The 16,462-nt window shown below is 48.7% G+C and overlaps 1 protein-coding gene across 1 annotated transcript in view; it reads right to left on the bottom strand.

Moving 5' to 3' along the window:
• The window catches only part of IGF1R (insulin like growth factor 1 receptor), a 224,686-nt gene that overhangs the window by 51,027 nt on the left and 157,197 nt on the right, over nt 1-16,462 (bottom strand). The window lies entirely within an intron of this gene.

Here is a 16,462-nt window from a genome sequence, read left to right as displayed (position 1 = left end):
TTCTCATGTCAGAAGAGGAACTAGATGGCTCGTCTCAATCCTGTGACTGCTATTGAGGCTGGTGGTCCTACCCCCCCCACCGCCCACCAGCCCGTTTCTCCACTGTCTGTAACACCTGACAGCACCTCCTAAGTCTCCTAGTGTCTTCGGTCCATCTTCTTCTCAGGAGCTTACGTTTTTACTATCTATTTAAATTAGTTTAAGCCCTTCAAGATGAATATGCTTTTTTAAAAAATAGCCTCTAGCTCGGTGCCTTCAAAGTATTCATTTTAGGTGGTGTGAAGGAAAAATGCCCGCCCCCTGCCTTCTTTCTGGAATGATGGAGAAGCCTGGATCGCAGAGACAATGGACCAGGGAACCTGAGATCATTCATTACCTACCCAGCTTCTCCCTGGCTGTCTCTTCTTTGACTGTGGTACTCCTTGGTGGCGTACTCTGGGACTTGTAAACATACATTTTAGAGCATAATGTCACAGTATCCTTTTTCATTATTTAATCTGATGGCTGGCCCCATTTCCAGAAGTTCAGGTAGTTTTACTGCTGTGGAGAAACCACAGAGGATCCAAAGTACTGTCAACTCCGTGATGGGGACAGAAAGGGAACAGGGTGCCCCAGATGGTCATACGTTCCGGTTTACAGAAGCATTCCCCGGACCCAGGAGAAGTTCTTGGAGAACTAGACAGTGGAACACCTGCCCCCACAAAAATTCAATATAGTTAACCTGATGAGTCACCGGTACTTTGGGGGGAAAAAACATCCAGACGCAGAAGGCTCACTGTCCTTGCAAACAAGTTACTTATTAAGCAAAAACAAAACTGGCATTCCCACAGAACTCTGTTGGTTCATGTTTTGTTTTGTTTTGATTTGGGGGATGACAGAGGTAGAGGTGGGGCACTGCGTTTGATGAACAGGTGATCGACTTTGCCAAAATGCATCCAAAGTGCTAAATTCCTACCTTGGCAACACAAATCTAATCACAGGGGAAACTCTCATTCCCTCCCATTCAGCCGGAAGGACCTCCAGCTCTGTACTTTGGAAAGGCTGACCAAAGGATCCCAAAGGGGAAAACTCCATTTTTGTTTTGTTTTAATTACCCCAATAGTTGAGTTTGTTGTTGTTGTTTGTTTTTGTAAAAGATAGATAAAATTGGATGTCATAAAATGACAACCCAGGCATTTCATGAGTAAAACGCTAGTTGAGAGAGTGCTTCTGTCTTAAATGTCCAGTAGAAACGGGGTTCACTGGCACTGTCTGCTCTTTTCAATGACTTAAGAAACATCAGAGGGTAAATTTTTATTGACACTCTGACCCTTTAAATACCTAGCATCATTTCTGATTTTAGGTGTTCAGTTTTGTTTTGTTTTATCCCCCTAGACTATTATCCAAATTACAGAGTGAATCAAACGGCTAGCAGCCGTCCCAGCGTCTCTTTGGAACTTAAGAAAGCCGGCCCGTGAAGCAAAATGTGCCAAAGCCTACGATTAGGTCCGAACAGCAGGGTGGACGGTGTGAGGGCTGGTCCATAAGAGCTGCCACTCGGTCACCCGGTCACCATGGCGGTGACCTGCTCACCACAGGTCCAGTAGGGACTTTGGGTTTGAGCAAACTTTCTCCCACCCCACAATCCGCACCTTGGCATTGCCTCACGAACATGATCTGCTCTATGTCCTACAGCCTGACTTTTAGGGTTCAAAGGGAGCTGCCTGGAAAGATGGAAGAGCGTCGCACTATGGGAGAACTTCGGAAAAACACGGTGGCCCGCCACGCGAGGCGTCCGTGGGGGCTCTGAACTTGGAGACCTCAGCGGAGATGGTCCTCTCGCGCCATCCTCCGTCTGGAGACCCGAGCCCTCCGCACAGGAAGTTCAGAAACACTCGCCCCAGGACGCCTGCTCAGGCAGCCATGTGGATCTAAGATCAGGACAGGGGCAGCATTTACAACACGTGACTGCGCTTTACGTGAACACTGTCAAACCCCAAACTAGCAAAAAGAAGGCTCTCAAGCATCAATCTCTTCTTCAAACATCGTATCCCAAATCCTAGACTCCAATAAAACTAAAAACAGGATCTGAAAATGTAAAGGAGTTAGTTATCTTTATCTCCTCCCTTCAGTGGAATAAGTTGTGGAGCCACCTCCTTAAATTTCTTGTCAAAGCCACTGCGGTCCCCAAGCGCAAGTTCCATGCCTGCTCACCCCCAGCAGAGGGCCTGGGAGGCCAGGGCACAGGCCGCACAACCTCCCCGAGGAGGTGTTTGTGTTTTACTCACAGAGGGAGCAGGTACTGGCAAGTGGCAAGAAAAAAAAAAGGAACATGTTTTGCAAACAATCAGAGTGACCTGAAACCCAGGGTAAGGCCTGAAGTCAGCGCTTGTTCCCCGTGGAGCGGGCCAGGCTCTGTGCAATGCTTGTTAAGTAGGGCACGGGGCGCAGGGAGGGGCAGGCTCCCGTTTCTCCGGGTCACCCAGGGGGACCTCTCACCTGAGGTCTGCTCCGCTCCACCACCACCCCACCCCCCACCCGGGTCTGGGTTGCATTTGCTTTGTTTTGCCGGAACCTGGGCATCTTTGAAATGAGAGGAATGCCCCAAGTAAGGAGTCATTGTTTTCTGCAGCTGAAAGCAACCCCAGAGCTTGGCATCTGCTCTGAACGTCTTGTGTTCCTTTGGCAGATGAAGATGGCAAAGCCCAGGGAGCTGGAGCTACAAACGTCACACCACACAGGAGGTGGGGGGGCTGGCACCCAGGTCACCCGAACATGCAGCCCAGAGCTCCTGTCCCACCATGATATGATGTCCCCATGCCCCACACTGAGATGCCTCTGTCCGCCTTCACAACACACTATCCCTTTTGATAACCCACTGACCCCTCAGATGATGCAGGAAATTGCAAAATTGACCCCGCCCATTTTCCAATTCTATATGCCTCCTAACGGCACGAGTCACCCCCCCACCACAAACACACATCTCCCCAACTAAGTAAAGCCCACTAGATGCATTAGCACCCCAAATGCACTGCCTCATCCCCCCCATCTGAATAAACAGCACCTCAGCCCCTCCACCCACCCAGGCCCACTTTCTACTGGGCCACAGATGGGAAGAACTTATCTTCCTAAACTCCCATTCTCAGCCCACGCCAGCACTTTGCAGGGGCACTGAGATACATTTTGAACCTGTTGTTTCCAGCCTCCTCTTCCCTCAATGCTGCATGCCCACATGTCCTGCCTCCCTAACCCTCATCCTTTGAAATTTCTGAACCCCAGTAGAGGAAGCGCCTCAGGGCTCTTGCTAAGCTCAGTCATGCTTAAAATATCCGTTTCACCCATGAGGTCCTGTTAGACAACCATGCTGACCCGAGCACACATTTAGGGAAAAGATGATCTTTCTTCCAGACTCCATGTTTGGGATTCCTTTAAAAAAAAAAAAATGGGCCCTGGCCGGTTGGCTCAGTGGGAGAGCGTCAGCCTGGCATACAGAAGTCCCGGGTTCGATTCCCGGCCAGGGCACACAGGAGAGGCGCCCATCTGCTTCTCCAACCCTCCCCCTCTCCTTCCTCTCTGTCTGTCTCTTCCCCTCCCGCAGCCGAGGCTCCACTGGAGCAAAAGATGGCCCAGGCGCTGGGGATGGCTCCTTGGCCTCTAGCCCCAAGCGCTAGAGTGGCTCTGGTCACGACGCCCGGATGGGCAGAGCATCGCCCCCTGGTGGGCGTGCCGGGTGAATCCCAGTCGGGCGCATGCGGGAGTCTGTCTGACTGCCTCCCGTTTCCAGCTGCAGGGAAAAAAAAAAAAAAAAAAAGCCATTCTGATTCATTTTCATTCAGATACCTGTGCCCTTCTCACAAATCCAGGACTGAAAGGGCACCCTGTGCAGTATCCGGCACCCACCTCCACACGTGATAACAACAGGGGGTTAAGAAATCCTCCTTCATGTTTCTGTGACCACAGAGGGTACCTAAGCAACCCTCCTGCCCTGAAGCTTGCGAAACTGACAGGAAATCCTCCACCACCTACATAGAAAGCCCACTGCCAGAAAAAAGAATGAAGTGTAAACACTTTATATTAAATTAGTCAGGTGTTTCCAAAAAACACACACACAACAACATGATCGCAATCCAGTATTTCTCCAATCCTGGCTGGCTTTCAGGGCTCCTGGTACCTATCCCAACAGAGGGGCCGCGCCCATGTGCCTCTGTCTCTTTGTAAAGGGGCTGGATTTGCTTTTTTAATGAATACAAACCACCTGCAGATTAGTTCACATCTCACACGGACTCAGAGAGCAGCCAGTAAGGGATCTCATTTCCTTTATCTGGGGTCTCCCTTCTCCGTCTTCCTGCTGGGGTCCTACAGACATCAATCATGTGAATCCACTTATCGAAAGATAAACTTATTAAAGATATTAAGAGAGCTATTAGCCCTGGCCGGTTGGCTCAGCGGTAGAGCGTCGGCCTAGCGTGCGGAGGACCCGGGTTCGATTCCCGGCCAGGGCACACAGGAGAAGCGCCCATTTGCTTCTCCACCCCTCCCCCTCTCCTTCCTCTCTGTCTCTCTCTTCCCCTCCCGCAGCCAAGGCTCCATTGGAGTAAAGATGGCCCGGGCGCTGGGGATGGCTCTGTGGCCTCTGCCCCAGGCGCTAGAGTGGCTCTGGTCGCAACATGGCGACGCCCAGGATGGGCAGAGCATCTCCCCCTGGTGGGCAGAGCGTCGCCCCTGGTGGGCGTGCCGGGTGGATCCCGGTCGGGCGCATGCGGGAGTCTGTCTGACTGTCTCTCCCCGTTTCCAGCTTCAGAAAAATGAAAAAAAAAAAAAAAGAGAGCTATTGATAAAAAAAAAATGAAGAAACAGAAAATACGAGAAAATGTGGGGAAGGCCAATGGGTCTCATCTTACAGATTAACACTGGTCAACGCGTGTTTGTGACATAGTCTACTTTAAAAAAATTGAATTGTCATTGACCCAATCCCTCCTGCTGGGCACCTTGGCCTTCTGGGGGTGCACATCCTCTGAGGTGGCCCCTAGACACCTTGGGCTTGGCCTCAGGGAGGAGGGTCAATGGGAAGGAATAGCATTCCTCTGACCGTAAACAGTGTCAAAAATATATTAAAAAGCAAATAGAACTACCAGCCCAGAAGCTATGCTGGCAAAATTTAAAGCAACAGTTTGGAAACAGCCTACGCCCACTTGTGTGCCAGCTGGGCTACATTTTTAAGGCCCGAGTCATGTCTGTCTGTCTGTCTGTCTACCCTAAAAAAAAAATTGGTTGTAGAGAGTTCGTGTTGAAAATTTTTGAGATGCTTTGCTTTGCAGACACAGCAGGAGAGAACAGGCACTGTGCAGGTCAGAGGGGTCCTGGGACTGTAGGGTCAGTCGGAAATGAGTTCCTATCCCAGCTTTGTCCTTTATTGGGATGCTGTGTGACAAAGGGACCAAGGTTCCTCGGTACCTGTAACACAATGCCACCTTGCGCTGCTGGGGCAAGGCGGGTGCGTCGAGCCATGTAGCTGCATTGACCATTTTCCTGGCATGTGGTAGGTCCTCTGCAAATAGTGGTTATTATTATTTGATCCCTGGATAACATCATGGGGAGGCTCACTGTAGTTTGTTACTATTTTGAAGGGTCCTCGAGATGAGGCCTGATAGGGGATGGAGGGGGCTTTCTGAGAGCCCACCAACAAAGCTTTTACAGGCATGGAAGTCAAGCCATCAGCTTCCATGAGGCAGAAAGCTCTTTTCAAAAGTGAAAAAGAATCTGTTTCGAAGGACTCCACTCTGCTCTTCAAAAAGAAGAATAAGGAAAGAAAAACTCCCAATAGAATCTGCTGCTAATACTGTAGCTTCATCCAACTTTCCTATGGGTTAGTAGATGCAGACTCCGGCCACAGCAATAAGCCTTCTCTATGAAAATGGGAAAAAAATTAAAAAGTTCCCACAAGCAATAAAAAAAGAGGCAAAGAAGCATCTCCCCTGCGTGAATTACAGGGCTTGGGCAGAGGCAGGTGGGCAGAGGGGCTGATGCACCTCAGGCAGGCCTCACCAATTGTCAGCCTGGCTCAAATAGACAGCCGGCGCTACATAGTAATACTATTTGGAAGATCTATGCAACTATGTAGTTCCCACTATCAGGGTCAGAGGTTGGTGACTCAAATGTAGAGGGGTCCAGAAGAACCCCTCAGAGGCTTGAGAGCCGAGGATAGATATCCATCCACCACTATGATTTTCTAAGTCACGGGAAGACCTCTGAGCAACAACCAACAGAAGAAGCAGGATCTTGGAATATTGAATAAAAAGCCTTGGCCCTGTACTCAGACAGCAGGGGGCGCTCCTCTACGTAGAGACCGGAAGGACAGCCCGCGGACGGGACCTCCTGTCAGGCTGTCCGGTTCCCACACCACTCGTACCTCCCCACCTAAACCCACCACTCACGCCTCACAAACACCATCCCGGGTGCCAGCACCACGGGGACACTCCTTCACCCCTACCCCATCCCTCCAGGACACCGCAGTGGGGCAGGGGACGCCACCTGCCTCTCTCAGACCATCTCCCACTGGGCCTCCTGCATCCAGTCAGGACGTGGTGATGTCCTGGTGCCGGCACCGCCCAGAGTTCTGGGACACGGCTCGGGGTTCTAAGCCAGGTTACTGACACTGCCGACGTAGGAGGTGGTTCTGGGAGCTGCGACCAGATACAAAAATGCACATAATGACTGACGACCGGCAACCCTCCCCGCCCAGGATCCAACCACACGAGCTCCTTTCTTTCTTGTTCCCGAAGGACACAGACCCGCCCGTGACTCTGGGCCTTCAGGCACGCTGTCCCTTCCCCGTGGGCACCTGCCTCCCCCGCCGGCCAGCAGTGCCCCGCCTAGCTGTCTGCAGCCCCCAAAGGCGTCCTCAGACCACCATCTCTGGGGTGGGTACCACATCTGCTGTCCCGCCCCGTCATTTTAGTGACAGCATCCTCTTCCTGTCTTCCAAAGCACTGACCACAGGAACCATCTAAGCTTAGTATTATTTTGCCAGGAGCTGGAGAGAAGGGGAAAGGGAGGGTTAGTGTCCGATGAGGACGGAGCTTCGGTCCCGGATGGAAAGGGTTCTGGACAGGGAAGGTGTTGCTGCTGGGTGGGCACACACCAGTGCGAATGAACTCAATGCCACTGAACTGAAAAAAGAAAGTAAAGTCACAATGGTAAGTTCTACGTGACATATATTTGACCACAACTCTCAACACAATTTTATGTTTTGTGTCCCTTCCTGTATCTTCCACTAGTGTCCTCTCCACGCGGGCAGAAAGCCCTTGTTTCTTCATCACCGAGTGCCCAGGGCCGTGCCCACAATCTGGCCCGCAGCCGGGTCCTTGGTGCATCTTTGTTCAGTGACTCGTGATCAAGACCCGCTTCCTACTCAGCCGTGAGCTCCTCCAGGGTGGGGTCACCATCTCCTATTTCTCCTGGCCTCACAGTTTCTTCTCGAGGGCCTTGCAGAGAAGCAGAAGCGTCAGGTGCTAAGGTAAGCCCGGTTCACTGCTTATGCAAACTTTCCAAGAGCAGAGCCCTTGAATGTAATATAAAATGGACGTGCAAGGGTGTGTATGCACACACATGCTGGTTTTTCCGCATTTCAGCTTTTGCCTTGGCCGCCAAGAATCCAGGGGAGACAGATTCCGGGAAGCCCAACCGTCCTCCTCCACGTGCGGGCTCGTTACCTCGCTGCCACTCACATTCTGTGCCATCCAGACTTCTTCTTTTATTTTTTAAATTAAAAGCAGGTTCGTATGTTCTTTGGCATTAGACAGAGAATAAATATCGGAAGCAAATACGGATCAGAAGGCCCGAGTACTTTTCTAGGTTTCGATCATCTATTGTTATTAAATAACCACGATGAGAAGAGTAACAGGAATCACTCCTCTCCTGGCCCCCTCCTGAGAATGGGAGGAAAAATGACAAAAATCACGGGGAGTCACTCGGAGGTGATGAAGAAGATAAACCCTGGTCCCCTGGTTTCACTCCTGGAGTGCTTTTCCCCGGGAATGAACAAAGAAAATCACTTGATCGAACACCAAGCCGCAACCTCCCTTCGGGTCACGTTCGCTTTGAGGCAGATTAAAACTTTCTGATGAAAACAACGCTTTCTCCTTCAAAGACTCCATATAAATTAAGTAAAAGCTGAAGGTACAGATGGAGAGGGGAGGGAAAAATGGATGTTTGCTATCAGTGGTAGTAAGGCATTTTCCACTTAGGGGGCAGTCGTGCGACGCGCTAAGAACTCAGCCTGCAGGGCCTGATTAATCTCCACATCCAGGAGAGGGGGGAGGACCGGAGAGCCCAATCTTTTCCCTTATCTTTTCCTAATCTTTTCTCAAACGGAGCCCGAGGCTCAGACAGCGGCTTGCCCAGAGTCACATGGCTTGAAGGAGGCAGAGGCAGGCATTTTCTGTTCCAGTGATCTGTTCCAGGGCTCATACCCCGAGCCGCGGGGCTCCAGTGCCCATAACCCACTCTCAGTACTCAAGAAAGGAGTCGGCATTATTCCAGTGATGAGGAGACTAAAGAGGCTGGGATTCACCAGGCTCAGAGAGCTGATAAAAAAGATAACAAGGACTGAATGTCAGGCCAGCATCCAGTCCTGAGATCATGGGAAGCTCATTTTTGTGCCTTAAAATACCTGTCAGGGCCGTTTGGAGCCATCCATCCCAAAGGACCAAAAAAGAGATGAATTTGGCAATGTAAAAAGGTGGGAACTTTACTGCCGTGCTTAAACCTAACTTCGAAATATTTCTCAGTCCTATTATTTGAATATTTGAAATGTCCTAATAATCCGTACGAGTTGAGAAAGCACAGAATTAGTGCCACACCCTCCCCCCAAAAAACACAGCGTTTAATAACAATGGGATAAAAAAAATAAGAAGGGCTCTTCTTTGGGTTAGTTCTTGTGAATTCAATATTTGTTCATGGAAACACCTGAATATACCTGTCTGGAAGGCACATCAGACGCCGTGAGGGCTCAGAGAAACGCACAACACCTTCTGCGGCCAGGTGAGCACATGAGATGTACACACAGATAAAGACTCAAGGTAAAGAAACACATCCTAAAAAGACACGCATCAGGATAAGAATACATCCCGCTTAGAGGACCTCAGAACAGAAGGGTGTGTACCAGCCAGGCAGGAATGCCTGACATTCTAAGACTGGGGGATGGGGGTGGGGCTTCTTGTATTTTTCAACAGAAAATTATAAATCGTCATTTTTGCCATCTTTATTCACCTATAACTTAAACTTTTTTAACGTTTAAAATGTATGTAATTTATTGATTTGAGAGAGAGAGGAAGGGAGAAGGAGGGAGGATGAGAGAGAGAGAGAGAGAGAGAGAGAGAAACATCGATTTGTTGTTCCACTTATTTATGCATTCATTTGTTGATTCTGGTATGCACCCTGACCGGGAACCCAACATCCCAACATACAACTTTCCGCATACCGTGAGGACGCTCTCACCAAATGCAAAAGCGTCCGGGGCATAAGTTAAATTTCTTCAAAATAATCCCAGTGCATTTTCACCTTTAAGAAAGATTTCTAATTAAACAAATCGAATTTGTTTAAAAGATCTCAGGATGAGGTCCAAAAGAGGCTTCTGTTCTTGTCCAAAGCAAATGCCTATGGATCTATCGCTCAAGTTGGTTAGAATGGGCTAATTATTCTTTTTCTCTCCGTCTCTGTTTTAGCACAAGGAAATTTCAAATCATCTACAATCTCTCCATTAAATTTTTTAAAATAAACAAACCTCTATTGTGAGAGGTGCCATTGGCGTTTGCCTCCTTGTCCTCTCGTCACAAAGGACAGGGGTGGCAGAAAACCCTGACTGGTCAGTATTTTATGTGTTTTGTTTTTAAGTGTAGCGATTCTGCTTGGCTAGACAGAGAAGAAAAAAAAAACCTCAGTCATTTATTTAAACATTTTCACACACAAAAAAACCCCAAAACCACTTCCTCCACAGACCCCCGTGAATTTAAAAAAAAAAAAAAAAAGGGAGCGCACATTTAATTGAACTTCGAAAACTTTTTTCATGAATTAAAAGACGGGGGACTGGGACCGAACAAATGGACGTCACCCGTTTCTCCTGCTAATCTAGTTCTGGTTTCGTTTAGGTCCCTAATTCACCGATAACACTTCTCTCGCCCCAGCAGGAAAATTTCATGGCTCCGGAAGGTCTGAGTCAGACCAGAGAGCTCATGAATATTCTGATTTTCTGGAGCCGAAGCAAGGAAATCACTGTAATTGATGACCAGACACAGATTACCTACCAAATGCCCGGTCCCCATAACTACTCCAATGAAATAAATTTATCAAAAGGTGGAGTTGCATATTTCAAAGTTATTAAGACCGAGAGAGCCCATTGCTGATTTTCACGAGGAGGTTTAATCCTGCGAGATTTTCTAATCTTTCCGATAAATTGTCTCGGTCCCCTGGTATAGCTCCCCTCATAAACTCCTCCGCTTTATTGCATTTTCATGAAAGCGAACAGAAAGGAAAAGTGAAGAGCACCTTAAACTTCCCACTCAAAATGGAAAGAAATGAGTGCTCTGGAAAAAAAGGGGAAAAAAAGGATTTAAATTAGGCTCTGCATTTATGGAGTGAAAAGAAATTAGGAGGGGACACGTGTCCGTGAGATGGCGGCGGGGTACCGCACCACGCGTCTCTTCCTGTGGACCGCGTGGCGCCCCGGCCTGGCCCGAGCCCATCGGGGCCCAGCGGGAGCATGAGTAATTGGGCGGTAGCTCGGAACAATAGGCTGGGTCCGATTTCGGAATGCACGCCTGCACTCCTTCCCTCCATATTCGTTTTTCCCTTTTGCAAAAAAAAACACACATGGCGCATCTTTTACTTTCGGTTAGAAACCGTGCCCCGCTCGTGAGTAAGTCGCCGCCGCCACCACCACCGCGAGGACGGGAGTTGATAGCCCGGCACAGCGAGCCGCCCGTTTCTGGGGGAAAGGAGCCCGGGGGGTGGGGTGGGGGGCGCCCGACTCGGTGGTCGAAGCGCGCTCTTCTTTAAAACTTTAGGACACTTATTTTTTTCTTTTTGTTCGGTTTTGCTGAGTTTTCGCGGAAAACTCCATGACCGTTAAAAAAAAAAAAAAAAGAAACTCGACTTTGTTAGGTAACCGTTCAGACGGCTTCACTTTCCGCCCTAAAAAAAAAAAAAAGAAAGAAAAGAAAAAAAACGGCTGATCGACATGCAGGAAATCCAAGCCCTCCACGTCGCGTCCCCAGGGAGGCCGCGTGGCTGCTGGCACCGTGGCCCGCTCCCCCTCCCACCGCCCGGGCCCCCGGCCCCCCCGCCCCCACCCGACTGAAACCACATTTCCGGAGCGAAACTTGAGCCGCCGCCACGAGGTGTACACAACACGATTGGCAATAACTGAGCCATCGTGTCTTTGTTTGAACGATCGATTAGGGATCGAAGAATTTAGTTGGGGAACGAGAAAAACGGGGTTCCTGCTTTATATTTGTGAGTTGTTTTTCAGTTTCCCCCAAAACTAGACCGCCACACCCGGGCCGCTCCCTTTTCCGTCCACTCGGAGCACACGTGGTGTCCAGAGACCACGTGACGTGGCGGGCTGCGGCGGGCGGGGGGCGCCGTCACGTGGCGGGGCCTCCGCCGCCCGCCCCCCTCCCTACCAGCTCCGCGGGCGCGCGCACGCTTGGCCCCGCCCCGCCAGCCTGGCTGGCGCTGGCGCTGGCGCGGAGCTGGGAGCCGAGGCGGCGGCGTGGCAGCCCCGCGTCCGCAGTCGCCTGTGCCATAAGTTGAACGGAGACGTCGGGACTCCGTCCAACCTCGCGCTTGCGGTCTAGACAGAACACTCGATTCAATGTGAACGTGTCTCGCTGTGCTCCGCGGCGGCCAACATGGAAAACATTGCGCCCGAGAGCTCGCAGACACGGAAAGAAAGAACTTTTCAGTCCACGTGGCGGTTGGAATGCTGCGCGGGCCCCACACTTAAAGCCATACGCACGTCGCCGCCGCGCTCATGCAGAATCAGCAGTTCCACCCTCAAAATTCCTACTTTGTCCAGCAAATCGGATGCTGTTGGGCATCTACAGTTCTTTTTGTGAGGTTCTTTTTCCCTTTTTTCTTTCCCTTATATAACAGTTAACATTTCAAACTCTAAAGTTTAATTTGTGAGCAGTTCCAAATGTCAGCATGGAAAAAAAATAAGGGCTCAGAGAAGCTTGGTGGACCCTGGCGTGATCTTGTCTGTGTGTGATAATAAAAATTACGAACTGGGATGGATGGCAGGATATTAAAAAAAATGCGGCCATTCACTATGCCCTCAACTAGTCACCGGGGCTTTGATGAAATATTACAGTCAGGGAATAGACATACTTTTTTTTTGTTGTTCTTTTAAGGGATAAGAGAAAAACAGATCATATTGGCAGGATGAAAAGGGAAAAAAATTACCTAATTTTAAAGAACTCCCCTCTCTAAAAAAAAGGAGTAATTTTACTCTTGTAAGTGACAGAGAATTCAAAATAATGATTTCCTCACGTGAATCTGATTTGGGGCTGCTGAAATTAAATTAATTAGGGCTGGGCTTCAGAATCAGTTCTCCAAATGGGTCCCCTTTTTGAGTCCTCAAAGACGAGATATTTGCAGCCAGGACCGAAACTAATGGAGCAGTCGAGAGCTCCTCCCTTCTCCATTACCTCCTCCAAGGGGAAAATGGCAACGCCATTTGAAATAACAACCATAGTTGAGATTTCTTAAGCTTCTGCAGATTTTTCTGCTGCTTGTCATCCATAATTGTCCTCTCAGAAAGAAGCGGAGCTGCCACTGCTATTTAAAAAGTTTTATGCCCCTCATTTTAAAAATACATAAAGTTCTCAGTAGAATACCAATTACTAAGTGTAGGAAACAGGAATAGAAAAATCGGCATTGAGCAAACACCGCAGTGACGGCTGTTAAAATTAGTAGGGGCCTGGCCCAGTAGTTCAGATGGTTGGAGCTCCATCCTGACATGTCCACGTTGTGGGCTCGACCCCGAGTTGGCGGACATACAAGAACCAGTGAATGCATAAATTAGTGAAACAACAACAAATCAATGTTTCTCTCTCACTCTCCCCCCACCCCTTTCCTCTCTAAAAATCAATAAATAAATTTCTTTTAAAAAAATTAGGTGAAAAAAGAATGAAGAACAGTGTGAACAAGATAGTCTCAGGTATCTACCCCCCAAAAGATACTTCTTAATTACAAAGGGAAAACAATAATGATGAGAGAGGAACCCGCAGAGGCCATCCTAACCAAGTACTCCGAGTTACCGTCACAAGCCCATGACGTGTCTCCTGACACTGGGAAGGGCACAGCAGCACTTGTGTGGTCTCCTTGCTAAAACTATAACCCGAACTTAATCAGGAGGAGGCAGGAACGCAACTTGAAGGACTTTCTACAAAATAGCTGGCCCATGCTCTTCAATAGTGTGAAGTGACAAAGAAATGGTCCTAGATTCAAGGAAACTGAAGAGACACTGGAAACACTGAGTAAGGCGTCAGTGTTAACATTGTAGCTTTGATATGGTATATGGTTAGGAGAGACATTAACGTTCAGATAAGTTGGGTGAAGGGTCTGCAAGATTATTGGTACTTCGTGTGACTGTCTTTGCAAGTATGACATTATTTCAAATTTAAAAGTTAAAAAAAAAAAATCTCGGCCTTTTGGCTAAGACCTTGTGTAAAAGTTAAAGAAGTGAAAGTCACTTATTTTGAAAGTTCCTAAAGGAAGTCAGTAGAATTGGGCACCTGAATCTTGTATAATTTTATTAACCGTTGTCACCCCGATAAAGTCAGTAAAAATCTTGTGAAAAGTTCATAAAGGAAGAAAGAAAGCAACTTAAGCGTGCACGTCGACTAAACTGAAAAGAGGGACTGTTGCGCTATTAGGATACGTGCCAATAAATCACAGGTAAACACCAGAAAGCTCACTTTGAATAGCAGATTGAACTGCGTGCACACGCCTGCCACTTGAACCAGACTTACTAACAGCCCTGCTTCCCAAAGCAGCCACTGACAGTTTCATAAACAATTTGGAGATAAGGCAAATCTGTACTTTTTTTTCTTCCAGATAATTCCCAGATAAATAGTGTTTGCTAGGGGCTAATGAGGCTGCTAGAGATGTGGGCACACAAGCTGAGGATCCTTCCCGTTCTGACCATCCTGCCTAATAGCCAGCTTGTCCCTCCAGTATCCTCCGACAGGGCGGAAGCGGGAAGTAAGATGGTTGCAGGATGCAAAGGGAAACAGTCAACAAAATGGACAACAGCACAAGGCATGCAGCCCTCCTGGGTCCTGGTAAAAACCCTTCGTCTTTAAGCTCTAAATGCAGTGAGAACTGTATTTTCCAGTTTGGCCATCTCCTCTGTTCTGTCATCTGCTACCGATCATACAGGCTTCGCTCTTTTCCTGTTATTTGTCCAAGGGACCAAATTCTCTCAAACAGCAAACGCCTCCCCAGCAGTCGCCGCAATGACCCCACATTGTAAAGCCTCACAGTTTCCTGCGTCCACCACTCTGGTAGCGAAGGCATCCAAGGAGTCTGCACTAAATCTCACCTGAAAAACCTGATCTCCTTTTTTATCCCCCAGCTACTCGCCTCCAATGAATTGATCCTCACTGGGGAGTACTGGAAAACTGCGGCCAAACACCGAATGGGCCAAAGCCCACATCGCGGCTTGGGTGTTCCCAGCATGGCGTGGTGTGCGACGGAGGAGGAGCCTGCTTTAGGCGCGGAGGCACGGCCACCTTAAGCACACGGTGCCACGTACACGCCGTGTTTCTCAACGGCACGGGGCGAGGTCCCACGGATCAAACCTCTGCCTCATACCAGGAACTGTGCCGAAGAAGTCCTCCAAACGCCTTCCTGAAGACGGGAGGTGAGGACTCAGAGACTGGCCTCGCTTGTGCAGCGTCACAGGGCCAGGTGGTGAAGCAGGGACTCGGGTCAGCCTCCATCCAGGGTCCAGACTCTATCTATACCATGTCGCTTCCCAAATTCAAATAAAGTTCCTTTGCTGAGAGGTGGTCAGCACGGTGGAGAGGGGGAGGCTGGTGTCCTCCTGAAGAAGGGACACCCAGGAGGGTGGGAACGGCAGCAGGGGAAGAGAGGGCCCAGGTATATATGTATCTGAAGGTGAGGTACAAGGACACCCTTCTAGAATATGATGTCATTAAACTAGGGGCTGGTCTAGGAGACAGCAGTGGGGATCACGTCCATTTCAAAGGTAATTTTGACCAGTTTTGGCTTTACTGTGGATAGCTGTGTTCCACTCATTTTATTGATTCCAGGAACCACCATATTATGAGCAAGAGACAGTTGGCTGAAGGGACAAAGAGAAGTAAAATTTTTTTAAAAAGTATACAAAGGAAAAACACTCCTATACTGATACCTCACCTTTGCAGAATTCAGCTCTCCAGCCATACACCTGTCTGGGTAGGCAGCCAAGGACCAGAAGGAAGCCAGGTTTCTCCCATGCACAATCCCAACAAGCTAGGAAATCTATCTTCCTGATACCCAGAGCAGAGAGGAAGCAGGAACTAGTCACCTACAGAGAAGCTGATAGACACTGCCTTCTCGTCCTACTGCCTTAAGTCTATTAAACAGGAATGAAGACATAAAAATGATAAAACCAGACCATAAGAACACAATAAGCACCAGAAATCTTCAGTCGAAGGCGAACCACTTCCCACCAGGCCTTGAGGCGATCGCTGTATTATGCACAATACAACAATTTATGCTCACTGATGTCCCCGAGTCGGCCAGAATGATTAAATTATATTCACTAGAGTAAGAAGCAAAGGAGTGCATAATCTGTTCTGAAGAGATTTCCAGTGAGATCGAGCTCAGAAATGGGAGCGGGAGCCTCGGCCCTCCCTGAGGCTTTGCTGTACTTCTCTGCTCCTCCTTGCATCCGACAAGTATTTACTGAGCGCCTTGGAGACTGGTCTCATGGAGTTTACAATCTAGTAGGTTCCTAAGATACTCGGGACCCAAACGTCCACCGAGGTTGCACAAGTGTTTCGGCTTTTACACCCACTGCTATGTCCGGAGTCCGCATGGAGTTTTTGATTTATTTTTGGATCTGAGCAATGGAGATTGGCGTCTTTGATCATACAGTTAGCAATCAAGGAGAATCGCCAACACGTCGGGAACCTGTACACCTACGACCAAGGCGTGTGGCTTCGCCAGCACAAAAAAAATATATAACTATAGGCAAGGCCAAGAGAACTAGGATTCCTGAATTTTCCATCATCTTCTCCTTGTGGAGGAAATTAATTCTGACACATGCATTCTTACATGTAGGCTGTAACATCCTCTCACTGAATCACTATACATTTAATCAATGCATTTCAGAATGTGACATGTTTTAAGTAGTGACTCATTTTTTTTTTAACAAGGAAAAATCCTAGACATCTTGATCGTGTTCGAGGCA

Source organism: Saccopteryx bilineata, chromosome 7 (genome assembly GCF_036850765.1).
Source record: "Saccopteryx bilineata isolate mSacBil1 chromosome 7, mSacBil1_pri_phased_curated, whole genome shotgun sequence".
NCBI lineage: Eukaryota > Metazoa > Chordata > Mammalia > Chiroptera > Emballonuridae > Saccopteryx > Saccopteryx bilineata.
Note: the sequence above shows the minus strand (reverse complement) of the source record. Positions and strands in the feature narration are given on the sequence as shown.